The following is a 12524-nucleotide window of genomic DNA, read 5'->3' on the forward strand; positions in this document are numbered from 1 at the left end:
GTCTGATGAATCACGTTTCCAGTTGCATCATGCAGATGGCAGAGTGAGAATTTCACAGAAACAGCATGAAAGCATGCACCTCACATGCATGAGTACAACCCTTCAAGCTGGTGGGGGCAGTGTTATGGTTTGGGGCATGTTTTCCTGGCATGATTTGAGCCCTTTAATTCGTGTGGAACAACGTCTGAATAGCACAACATACCTAAGTATCATTGCTGATCAAATTCATCCTATCATGTTGATGGTATATCCCAATGGAGATGGCTTCTTCCAATAAGACAATATACCATGCCATGGTGCTCGTATTGTGCAGAAGTGGTTTCAAGAACATGAGGGAGACTTTACCTTGCTTAGGTGGCCCCCACAATCACCAGATCTCAATCCAATTGAGCATTTGTGGGATGAAGTTAAAAGAGCCATCAGGCAGCTGGTTCCACAACCATCAAATCTCACAGAACTGGACAGTGCTATTCATCAGGCATGGTGTCAGATTCCTCGCATCACCTTTCAACATCTCGTGGAGTCAATGCCAAGAAGAATCGACACAGATTGAAAGCAAAAGGTGGCCCAAAGAAGTACTGATGCAGTGGTCATAATAATCTGGCCACTCAGTGTATATAGATTAGAACAACTATAATGTGAAAGTTAACAATACAAATTGCTGACAAGGATGCAGAACAACAGAAATTTTCATTGCTGGTAGGAATGCAAAATGGTACAGCCATTTTGAGACAGTTTGGCAATTTCTTACAAAGCTAAACATAATAATACCATTACCCACCAATGACATTCCTAGGTACTTACACAACTGATTTGAAAACTCATGGTCACATAAAACCAGTACATAGAGACTTTTAGCAGCTTTATTCATAATCACTAAATACTTGAAGCAACCAAGATGCCCTTTTATAAGAAAACTAGTGGCCCGGTGCACGAAATTTGTGCAGGGGGGGGGGAGGCGTGGGGGAAGGGTGTCCCTCAGCCCGGTCTGCACCCTCTCCAATCTGGGACCCCTCAGGGAATAACTGGCAGTCGGACATCCCTCTCACAATCCAGAACTGCTGGCTCCTAACCACTCTCCTGCCTGTCTGATTGCCCCTAACTTCTTCTGCCTGCCAGCCTGATTGTCCCTAACTGCTCCCCTGCTGGCTTGACTGCCCCTAACCACCTCTGCCTCGGCCCCACATCTGGGACCCAGGATTCCCTCCTCCAGCCAACCACAGGAACCCAGGATCCAGGCTTCCCTCCCTCTGGTCAGCCATAGGCACCCAGGCCAGCTGCAGTTGCAGGGGATGGTGGGCAGGTGGCTTCACCTGGGCTTCAGCTGCAAGTGCTGGCACCCGGGACCGTGAGGTGGGCGGCTTCTCCGTCTCCTGGGCCACAGCCAGCCGCAGGTACTGGTGCCCGGAACTGCGGGGTGGGCGGCTTCACCATCTACCAGGCTGTAGCCAGCCACAGGTGCTGGCGCCTATAACGCAGACAGGCGGCTTCTCTGTCTTCCATGGGATGCAGTGTGGGCAACTTCTCTGGCTGGATACAGCCTGGGATCATGGGGCAGGCAGTTTCTTCGTCTCCCGGGCCGCATCCAGCCTCAGGCGCTGGGGCCCAGTTTCTCTGTCTCCCCCAGGACGTGGGGCAGCGGACATGAGGCTTCTGCTGCTGTCTGTGGCCTGGGATCACGGGGCAGGTGGCTTCTTCGTCTCCCGGGCTGCAGCCAGCCTCAGGTGCTGGCACCTGACTTCTCTAAGAAGGCCCAGAGCGGCGGGGGGTGGGGATGCCGCCATGTTTTCAGGTTAATTTGCATAGTCACTCTGATTAGCTGGTAGCGTAGCGGAGTGACAGTAATTTGCATGTTTCTCTTTTATTAGTAGATGAATAAGCAAGTTGTAAAACATTAACACAATTGAATAATATATATAATAATAAAAGCATAATATGCTAATTAGACCAGACAGCCAAACGTCCTTCCGGATGTCATTCCAGACATCCTTCCAGACGAAGCCACTGTGGCAGGGGCCGAGGCAGAGGTTATTAGGAGCGATCAGGAGGCAGCTGAGCAGTTAGGGGTGAGCAGGCAGGCAGGCAGAGTGGTTAGGGGCAATCAGGCAGGCAGGCAGAGACAGTTAGGGGTGATTAGGCAAGCAGGTGAGCAGTTAGGGGTGATCAGGCAGGCAGGCGAGTGGTTAAGGGCAATGAGACAGGTAGGCGAGAAGTTAGGGTGATCAGGCAGGCAAGCAGAGTGGTTAGAGGTGATCAGACAGGCAGGCAAGTGGTTAGGGGCAATCAGGCAGGCAGGCAGAGGTGGTTAGGGGGGATCAGGCAGGCAAGCAGGCAAGCAATAAGGAGACAGCGGTCTCGGATTGCAAGAGGGTGCAGGCTGGTCTAAGGGACCCTCCCATGTGTGAATTTCATGCACTGGGCCTCTAGTTCAATGATAAAAAGGAATAAGCTATAAAGCCCCACAAAAACATAAATGAATGTAAATTCATATTGCTAAATAAAAAAAGTCAGTCAGAAACTGTCATGGAATTCAATTGCTGTTATATTCTGGAAAAAGTAAACTATAGAGGTGGTAAAAAGATCAGTGGTTGCTAGGGTTTTGTGGAAGGGGGATATTTTTAGAGTAGTTAAGCTCTTACATATAATACATAATGCTGAACCCATGACACTTTGCATTTGTCAAAACCTAAGGTAATTTATGGCCATAGAGTAAACCTTAATGTATATAAGATTAAATTTAAAAATCATTTACAAGGTTGGGAGGATCCAAGAATGGAATACAGACTGTGGACAAAAAGAAATCTAACTATATTAAAAATATATTAAATAGCCTCATTTATGAGGGTAGAAGAGAAAGTTCTGAGCTAAGTAACTTTGGACATGATTGGTGATTGTACATTTAAAAGCAAAAGGAACTACATGTAAGTACTGTATCTAATTGGTACATTTTTCATGGAGGTACAAGTTATCATGGCTAAAATCACTATACGTGTATAATGGAATCAAACCGTTGAGTAAATTTGTGGCTGATGGTGAGATCTAGTTTTATCACAGTTGGAATGGAACCTTATAAATGAGCAAAGAAAAGGCTAGAAAGACCTATGTAGTATTAGATTAAAGACATTAATATTAACACATGCTAAGCCTAATAGAGAGTAAGATGGATACACATAAAAATATTTGCAGATGTGGGTATTTACACGTATATACATATGCTTCTTTGTTCTTTTCTTTGAGAGGTCCTATAAGCAAGAACAGCCCAATAGCAATGAGAACACTTAGAGTCCAGATTTTGGTTTCTAATACCACTCTCCAATCAAAGAAAACAAGGCTCCTTGGATAAATCTCTGATTCTTGAGCTGGGTCAGAAAATACATTAGATGAAGATGAGGCTACAGTATCTTATAGTGCTAGAGAGTAAAAACAAAAAACAAACAAACAAAAAAGCTAAAAATAATAACACAACAATGGCAATTTGTCAAAGGGACACAGAAGCCAACTGAAAAAACTCCCAAGAGCTGATGCTGGAATAATTTGAGCAAGAAAATAAAAATAAAGTAATATTAAATTATAACTCAAAGTACAAAATAAAATAAATGAGTAATTTTAAAAGTTTTAAACTTGACAAACAGTACTTTAGTCAAATGATCAAGGCCAACATCAATAGTGATAAGTCATATTGATAGCTTTTACCTTGAGACTATGTGATGAGAATAGCACTTTATTTCTGTGGTCTTTTCTCCCAAAATACATAACTTCAGTCTAATCATGAGAGAAAAGTATCCAGTAAACCCTACTGGAAGTATCCAATAGGGTTTATTGCATTTATAAATGTTATTTTATAAAATAACCTGATCAATAGCTCTCAAAACCATCATGGGGTCATCAAAAAAAAGGCGAAGTCTGAAAAACTGTTACAGCCTAGAGAAGCCTAAATGATATAATTAAATGTATTATGGTTGTCTGGATGGCATTCTGGAACAGAAAAATGACATTAGGTAAAAACTAAGGAGACAAGTAAAACATATACTTTAGTTTATAATAATGTATCAATACTGCTTGATTAGTTTTGATAAATGTATCATTATTATGTAAGATTCTAACAGGAGGAAAACTGGTTATGAGATACATGTGAAAACTCTATATTATCTTTACAGCTTTTCAGCTAATTTAAAACTATTCTAGAAAAAATATTATTTTTAAATTGTTACAATCATGAATTGATTATAATCTTAGGGAAAAATAGGCAAATTATTAAATTTTAAATAAATATATTTTTCTAGAGAGTGTCCTAAGAATAATCAGTATTTACATTGATTATCAATATAGTTATTGTTAACTGTATTAATTGTCAAAATGTACATTCTTTATATTTTCCTGTGCTTACATATAGATGTAGATAAATTTAGGTACTAAAACTCCATCTTTGTTTCAATAATTCAGTGCATGTCATTGATCCCATTATTAATTCATTTTACCTCTGTTCATGATGAGTGGTAGCATATTTACATATTATTCAGACTATCTATATTTAAAACTGATATCACAGCATGTGACATTACTTAAAGTTACATAAATATAGATAAAATTACATAAAATTAAAATTGCATAAAGTTATACTTAATTAGGTTAGGAACACATTTCTGTTCTATAAAAATATAGTAGTAGTCCTTACAAATTTGGGTTTCATATAAACTGATAGTATCAGCATTAATAGAATGAATCTTCTGCATCTTGCAATCTATTTCTAATGTCTTTTGAGCCAATCAGTAGATTATAACAAGAAAGAGAAAGAGAAGTCATAGAAATTCATGAGAGGAAAATAGAAGTCATAGAAATTCATGAGATGAACAGACAGCAACCAATTGTTGAAAGAAAAAATCTAAACCTAAGATTCAGGTTACAGCAGATTCTTTTTTTAAAATCCATTTCCACTCCTTCTCATCTTTTACACCTATATTAAGTGAAGAATATATAACATTGACTCCTAAATATATTTCCAACATGAAATTTATGTGATATAAATATAGTATCAACTCTAACCCAACAATCCTAATGAGCAGGTCATAGTAATAGCTCCTTTCTAAAAATTAAGAAATTTAAGCAAAAGAGATTGAGTGATTTACCCAGAGGTATACAACTAATAAATAAGAATATCAAAACACAACCGAGGAAGACCATATCAAAGACTTTGCACCTCTAAACAACTGTGGGAAAATTGCTACTGCTGTCTTCTTCAAAGGTTTTTTTTTTTTTTAAATCTGTTCCCTACACACTGTCTCCAATACTCTCTAACCACTGCCATTTACTGAATTCAGAGCCCAACGCCTTGCATCCAGATTCATAGTAGCTTATCAACAGCCCTTCCCTAATTATCTCAGCCTTATTAAAATAATTTGTTTATAAATATGATTAAAAATTGCATGAATTATTTATTTTTATCTATTAAATATAATGTCCTTCAAAATATATTTTATTGCAACAATAATTATTTTAAAAATTAACTATAGCTTTCAATATTTTAATAACTTAATGCTCAGTTAACTTGGTTACTGGCTCACTTATTTAAAATTTCAGTGAGTTTATATACTACAAAAAGGACTTAAAGTTAATTGACATATTACTTAAATAAAAATGATTTGTTCTATAAAATGTCTAAACTATCTTTCTGCTTCATAAATTATAGCTCTATCTGAGGCTCCTTCCTTTTGAAATAAATAAATGCAATATAAGAGAGTATCACTGTCACATTTCATTAGGCAATTTGACAATAATCATTTTGTGTTTGTTTTTGTTTTTTTTGAGGTTGAATGTAGCTATTGTCCTGGTTTACCACAGCTCTCCACAAAAGCCGAATAGTCATTAAATAACACCTCTCTCAAATCAAGTAGCTCATAAGGAATCAATTATATGATAAAGTAAACAGAAAATGCCCTGAATATAAGAAATTATTATTGTTGTTGTTGTTTTCATTTATCTTTATTGTTCAAAGCAGCTCTCATAGTATTCATTTCTGAGTCTTAGTCTCAAGCTTTCCATTAATGTTGTGAACCCAATAGGCTTTTAAAATAAACATATAAAGCAAAACAAAACAAAAAACCTTGCTTAACTTAGCAAGAATTGGTTTTGTTGTAACAAAAGAATCTAAGTCAAGTTGATAAAAACCAAGTACCCATAGAAGGACCAGTTAATATTCCCTAGTTACTCACATGCTTTTTTGTTGTCCTAATCACACATGCTATTTCCTCCAACATAAATTTCTTTCTCTGAAATAACAACAGCCCCACAAAAATACAAAGGATTGTAAAAAAAATAAAATTAAAAAACTAAGAATAACTCTATTCCAACGAACTGGTCAACCTAGAAAAAAAATGGACATATTAAAAAAAAAAAAAAAAGAATAAACCTTCCAAAACTCAATCAGAAGAAAAAAAATCTGAATAGAATGATAACTATGGAGAAAATCAAAACAGTAATCATAAAACTTCCAGCAAACAAAAGCCCTGGGCCAGACGGCTTCACAGGGGAGCTTTACCAAACATTCAAAGAGCTAAAACTTATCCTCCTCAGACTATTCCAAAAAATCCAAGAGGAAGGCACACTTCCAAGCTCTTTCTATGAAGCCAGCATTACCCTAATCCCAAAACCAGATAAAGACACTACAAAGAAAGAGAATTACAGGCCAGTATCTCTGATGAACATAGATGTTAAAATCCTCAACAAAATTCTAGCAAATCAGATTCAGCATTACATTAGAAGATCACACACCATGACCAAGTGGGATTTATGCCGGGATACAAGGATGTACAATATTCGCAAATCAATAAATGTGATACATCACATAAACAAATTGAGAGATAAAAATCACATACTCATATCAATCTATACAGAAAAAGCATATGACAAAATCAAACAACCTTTCTTTATAAAAACTCTCAGCAAAGTGGGAATAGAGGGATCTTACCTCAACATAATAAAAGCCTTATATGACAAACCTACAACCAACTTCATACTCAATGGGCAAAAACTAAAACCATTTCCCCTAAGAACAGGAACAAGATATGGATGCCCACTATCACCACTCCTATTTGACATAGTACTGGAAGTGCTAGCCATAGAGATCAGACAAAAAGAAGAAATAAAAGGCCTCCAAATTGGAAAAGAAGAAGTAAAACTGTTCTTATTCGCAGATGACATGATATTGTACATAGAAAACCCTAAAAACTCCATCAAAAAACTACTAGGTTTAATAAATGAATAAGGCAATGTAGCAGAAAACAAAATTAACACCCATAAATCTATGGCTTTTTTATACACCAATAATGAACTCACAGAAAGAGAAACAACAAAAACAAACCCATTTACCATTGCACCAAAAAAATTAAGATAACTAGAAATAAACTTAACTTAAGGAGGTAAAAGACCTGTACTTGGAAAAGTACAGGACATTGAAACAAGGGATAGAGGAAGACATAAACAAATGAAAGAATATACCATGTTCATGGATTGGTAGAATCAATATCATTAAACTGTCCATACTACCCAAAGCAATATATAGATTTAATGCAATCACCATTAAAATACCAACTGCATATTTCACAGACCTAGAACAAACTCTCCAAAAGTTCATATGGAATAAAAAAAAAAGAGCATGAATAGCTGCAGCAATCTTGAGAAAGAAGAACAAATTTGGAGGGATCACAATGCCAGATATCAAGCTATATTACAAAGCCACTGTTCTCAAAACTGCCTGGTATTGGCAAAAGAACAGACATATAAACCAATGGAACAGAACAGAGAACCCAGAAATCAACCCAAGACATTATGCTCAATTAATATTTGACAAAGGAGGCATGAACATACAATGGAGTTAAGAAAGTCTCTTCAATAGATGGTGTTGGGAAATTTGGACAGATACATGCAAAAAAAAAAAAAAGCAAGAAAGGAAGGAAGGAAGGAAGGAAGGAAGGAAGGAAGGAAGGAAGGAAGGAAGGAAGGAAGGGAGGGAGGGAGGGAGGGAGGGAGGGAGGGAGGGAGGGAGAGAGAGAGAGAGAGAGAGAGAGAGAGAGAGAGAGAGAGAGAGAGAGAAAGAAAGAAAGAAAGAAAGAAAGAAAGAAAGAAAGAAAGAAAGAAAGAAAGAAAGAAACTAGACCACCAACTTATACCATACACAAAAACAAACTCAAAATGGATAAAGGACTTAATGTAAGATGGGCAGCCATAAAAATCTTAGAAGAATCCATAGGCAGCAAAATATCAGACATATGTCGTAGCAATATTTTTACTGATACAGCTCCTAGGGCAATGGAAACTAAGGAGAAAATAAACAAGTGGGACTACATCAAAATAAAAAGCTTCTGCACAGCAAAAGAAATCATCAACAAAACAACAAGAAAGCCCACTGCATGAGAGTATATATTTACCAATGTTATATCCGATAAGAGCTTAATATCCAAAATTTATAAGGAACTCATACATCTTAACAAAAGGAAGATAAATAATCCAATAAAATAAAATGGGCAAAGGACTTAAATAGACTCTTTTTGAAAGTGGACATACATAAAGCTAAGAGACATATGAAAACATGCTCAAAGTCACTAATCATCTGAGAGATGCAAATCAAAACAACAATGAGGTACCATCTGACACCTGTCGGAATGGCTATCACCAACAAATCGACAAACGACAAGTGCTTGTGAGGATGTAGAGAAAAAGGAACCCTCTTGCACTGCTGGTGGGAATGCAGACTGGTGCAGCCATGGTGGAAAACAGTATGGAGTTTACTCAAAAAATTAAAAATGGAATTCCCATTTGACCCAGTAATCCCACTTCTGGAGTATATCCCATGAAATCAGAAACAACAATCAGAAAGGATATATGCACCCCTATATTCATAGCAGCACAATTTATAATAGCTAATGTTTGGAAACAACCTAAGTGCCCATCAGCAGATAAGTGGATTAAAAAACTGTGGTACATCTATACAATGGAATACTATGCTGCAGTAAAAAAGGAGTTCTTACCATTTGCAACAACATGGATGGAGCTGGAGAGCATTATGCTAAGTGAAATAAGCCAGGCAATGAAAGAAAAATATCACATGCTCTCACTCATTTGTGGAATATAATGAACAACATAAACTGATGAACATAAATAGATCCAGAGACAAAGAAGCATTGAACAGACCACCAAACTTCAGAGGGAAGGCAGGGGGACTGGTTGGGAGGTGGATAAGAGATCAACCAAACTTGTATGCATGCATATAAGCATAATCAATGGACACAGACATTAGGGGGGTGAGGGAATGTGCTGGGGGTGGGAGTGGCTGGGGAGCAGTCAATGGGGGGAAAAGGAGACATATTTAATACTATATGTAATACTTTAAACAATAAAGAACTTACAAAATTTATTTCTCCCAATGTCCAAAGTTAAATGTATGGTTACTGAAGCCAGACTGCTGAGTTTGGATTCTTCTTCATCCAATTAAATAGCTATGAGTTATGTCACTGTTACCTAAACTCTTTTATCCTGAATTTTCTCATTTTAAAATAATGATCACAGACATACCTAACTCATAAGGTTGTTATGATGATAATACTATCTAATAAAAGAGTAATATGCAAATTGACCGTCACACCAAGACACAAGATGGCCACCCCCATGTGGTCAAAGATGGCTGTCCCCATGTGGACACAAGATGGCTGCCATAAGATGGCCTGCAGGGGAGGACAGTTGTGGGAAGTTATGGGTGACCAGGTCAGCAGGGGAGGGCAGTTGGGGGGATAGGGGCAGGCCTGCAGGGGAGAGCAGTTGGGGGTGACCAGGCCTACAGTGGAGGGCAGTTGTGGGGGGACCAAGCCTGCAGTGGAGGAAAGTCTGAGGGACTCAGGCCTGCAGGGAAGGGCATTTGGGGGGGGGGGGGCAGGCCTGCAGGGGAGAGCAGTTGGGGGGACCAGGCCTGCAGGGGAGGGCAGTTAGGGGTTACCGGGCCAGCAGAGGAGGGCAGTTGAGGAGGACCAGGCCAGCAGGGGAGGGAAATTGGGGGGGGGGGGAACCGGGCTAGCAGGGGAGGGAAGTTAGGGGGAACCAGGCCAATAGGGGAGGGAAATTGGGGGGGGTACCGGGCCAGCAGGGGAGGGCAGTTAGGGGGGATGAGGTCTGCAGGGAGAGCATTTGGGGGGGTGGGTAGGCCTGTAGGGGAAAGCAGTTGGGGGGACCAGGCCTGCAGGGGAGAGCAGTTGGGGTAGACCAGGTCTGCAGGGGAGGGCAGTTGGGAGCCAGCAGTCCTGGATTGTGAGAGGGATGTCCGACCGCCCGTTTAGGCCGATCCCAGTAGGATTGGGCCTAAACGGCCGGTCGGACATCCCTCAAGGGGTCCCAGATTGGAGACCCCCTTGAGGGACACACCCCCCCATGCACGAATTTTGTGCACTGGGAGTCTAGTTTGTTAATAAATGTAAAGCCTTGGAATAGTACTTGACATGCAGTAACTACTTCATGAATGCCACAAAGTGTAATAAACCAAAATGCACGTGAGTTTCCACTTCCCTGACTCCTATTGAGATCTCTCTTGGCATATAATATATTTGGCCTTTTAATATTATACTAAAGGCCCAGTGTTTGTGCACCAGTGGGGTCCCTCGGCCTGGCCTCTGGCTCTCTGACATCCCCCAAGGGGTTCTGCATTGCGAGAGGGCTCAGGCCAGGCCGAGAGACCCCACCGGTGCACGATCCAGGCTAGGGAGGGATGGTGGGAGGGCTCCAGGTCATTTCTGGCCCTTCTGGCCCAGTTCCGATCAGCCAGACCCCAGCAGCAAGGTAACCTAGCGGTCGGAGCTTCTGCTCCTTCGTGGACAGTGCACGTCACAGTTACCAGTCGAATGGTCGAACAGTCAAAGGGTCACTTAGGCTTTCATATATATAGATTTTCTAACACAGTGCCACACGGTGCAGATGCTCAAAAAATATATATCATAAAAATGAATTCATTGTGTATTTGTTGATACAGTATTTAATTTTTACTTCCTTGAAGGAAAGAGTCGGTGTAATATGCATAATTATTTTCAATAATACTGTTAAATTTAATATAATTAATAACTAGAGACACAAGAATGCTGTATATTATATCCTTGTAAACAGAAAGGATTTTGTCATTTTGGCAAAAATCTCAGAGTAGATTGCTCATATCATTTAGTCCATTCTAGGCCTGAAAATTTTGGCTCTAATAATCAGGTAGAGTTCACTCAGTTCAATATCTGAAAGATGTCTTATATGGAGAGGATTAAAAATAGCATAATATTTGTTGAAAATGACTGAACCAAATTCTAGTGTTTGAGTTATACAGTTTCTTATGTGTGTATAAAAATTAATTATGAGTGGATTCTTACATACTTTTTCTAGTCCCACAAACAGATAGTAATCCATTACCAACATGTCCTTATTGTTTTTATATGTAATCAATATAAAATTATCAAGGAGACATTTTTATTTACTTTCGAATAGTAAGTGTTTGAAGTCTGGTGTGTATTTTACACTTACTGCACATTTCAAGGACTCATCAGACACATGTGAGTAGTGGTTACTATGTTGAACAATGCAGACTTGAGTCCTAATATTTGCTTAACTTCTTGGTCAAAGTTAAGCAAGTACTGTTTTTATTTGTTTGCTTGTTCTACCCATTTATATCTACTGAATTTTGCTTTAAACTAAGAAACTCTTCAATTCAAGATGGTCAACTGCTTGGCAATTAATGAAATTATGTTTGCTGAAGTTCTCTGCCTATCTAACTCTGAGAGTTCTGTCTTATATATGGACTACTCTTCAGTGGATGTGGCATTCTCTGTAATTTGTGTGTGTTTTTTACCTACATATTTTGGAAAGAAATGACAATTTTTAGTGGAAAAAATAATGGCTCAATCCTATAATGATCCCAAGAAGCACTTCTAAATAACAATGTTTATTCTCCTAGAAGAAAGAGTTAATTAGTATAATCTTGTAATAATTTTCTAGGATGAATAATATAATCCAATTTGAGCTCATGTAACTTCAACTTTACAATTTAGCTTTGTAGTGTACTCAGGCCAATTAATGTGTACTTCTGACCCGTGGGTTTTGTTATTTACTCAACACAATCGGGACAGTCTCTTACTGGAATTGGTCATCATGACTTCTCTAATTTGAGACTACCAGGCCCTCTTAAGCAGTTGTTTTTAAACTTTTTAATGATGGTTTTTCTTTAAATAAAATCTCTAAATATTAAATATGATTTTATTGAAGAGAGAAAATAAAACCTCAATTTAGTTTCTCCTATTTTGTCCTCTGAGACCTCAAAGCATTTCTCTATGGCATCCCTATGGTGGTTGAAAATCACAGTGAGAAAACAAATGGAGCAATTAAGAATGTAATTACAGTCAAATTATGAGTTAGGTTTCACTCTTACTTCATCAACCGTAGACATCCATGTACACAAAGGGAGAATATCCATCTTATCCCAAATCTCCCAATAGAAATGTAACTTACATAAG

The sequence above is a fragment of the Cnephaeus nilssonii genome, assembly GCF_951640355.1.
Source record: "Cnephaeus nilssonii genome assembly, chromosome: 1".
Lineage (NCBI taxonomy): Eukaryota > Metazoa > Chordata > Mammalia > Chiroptera > Vespertilionidae > Cnephaeus > Cnephaeus nilssonii.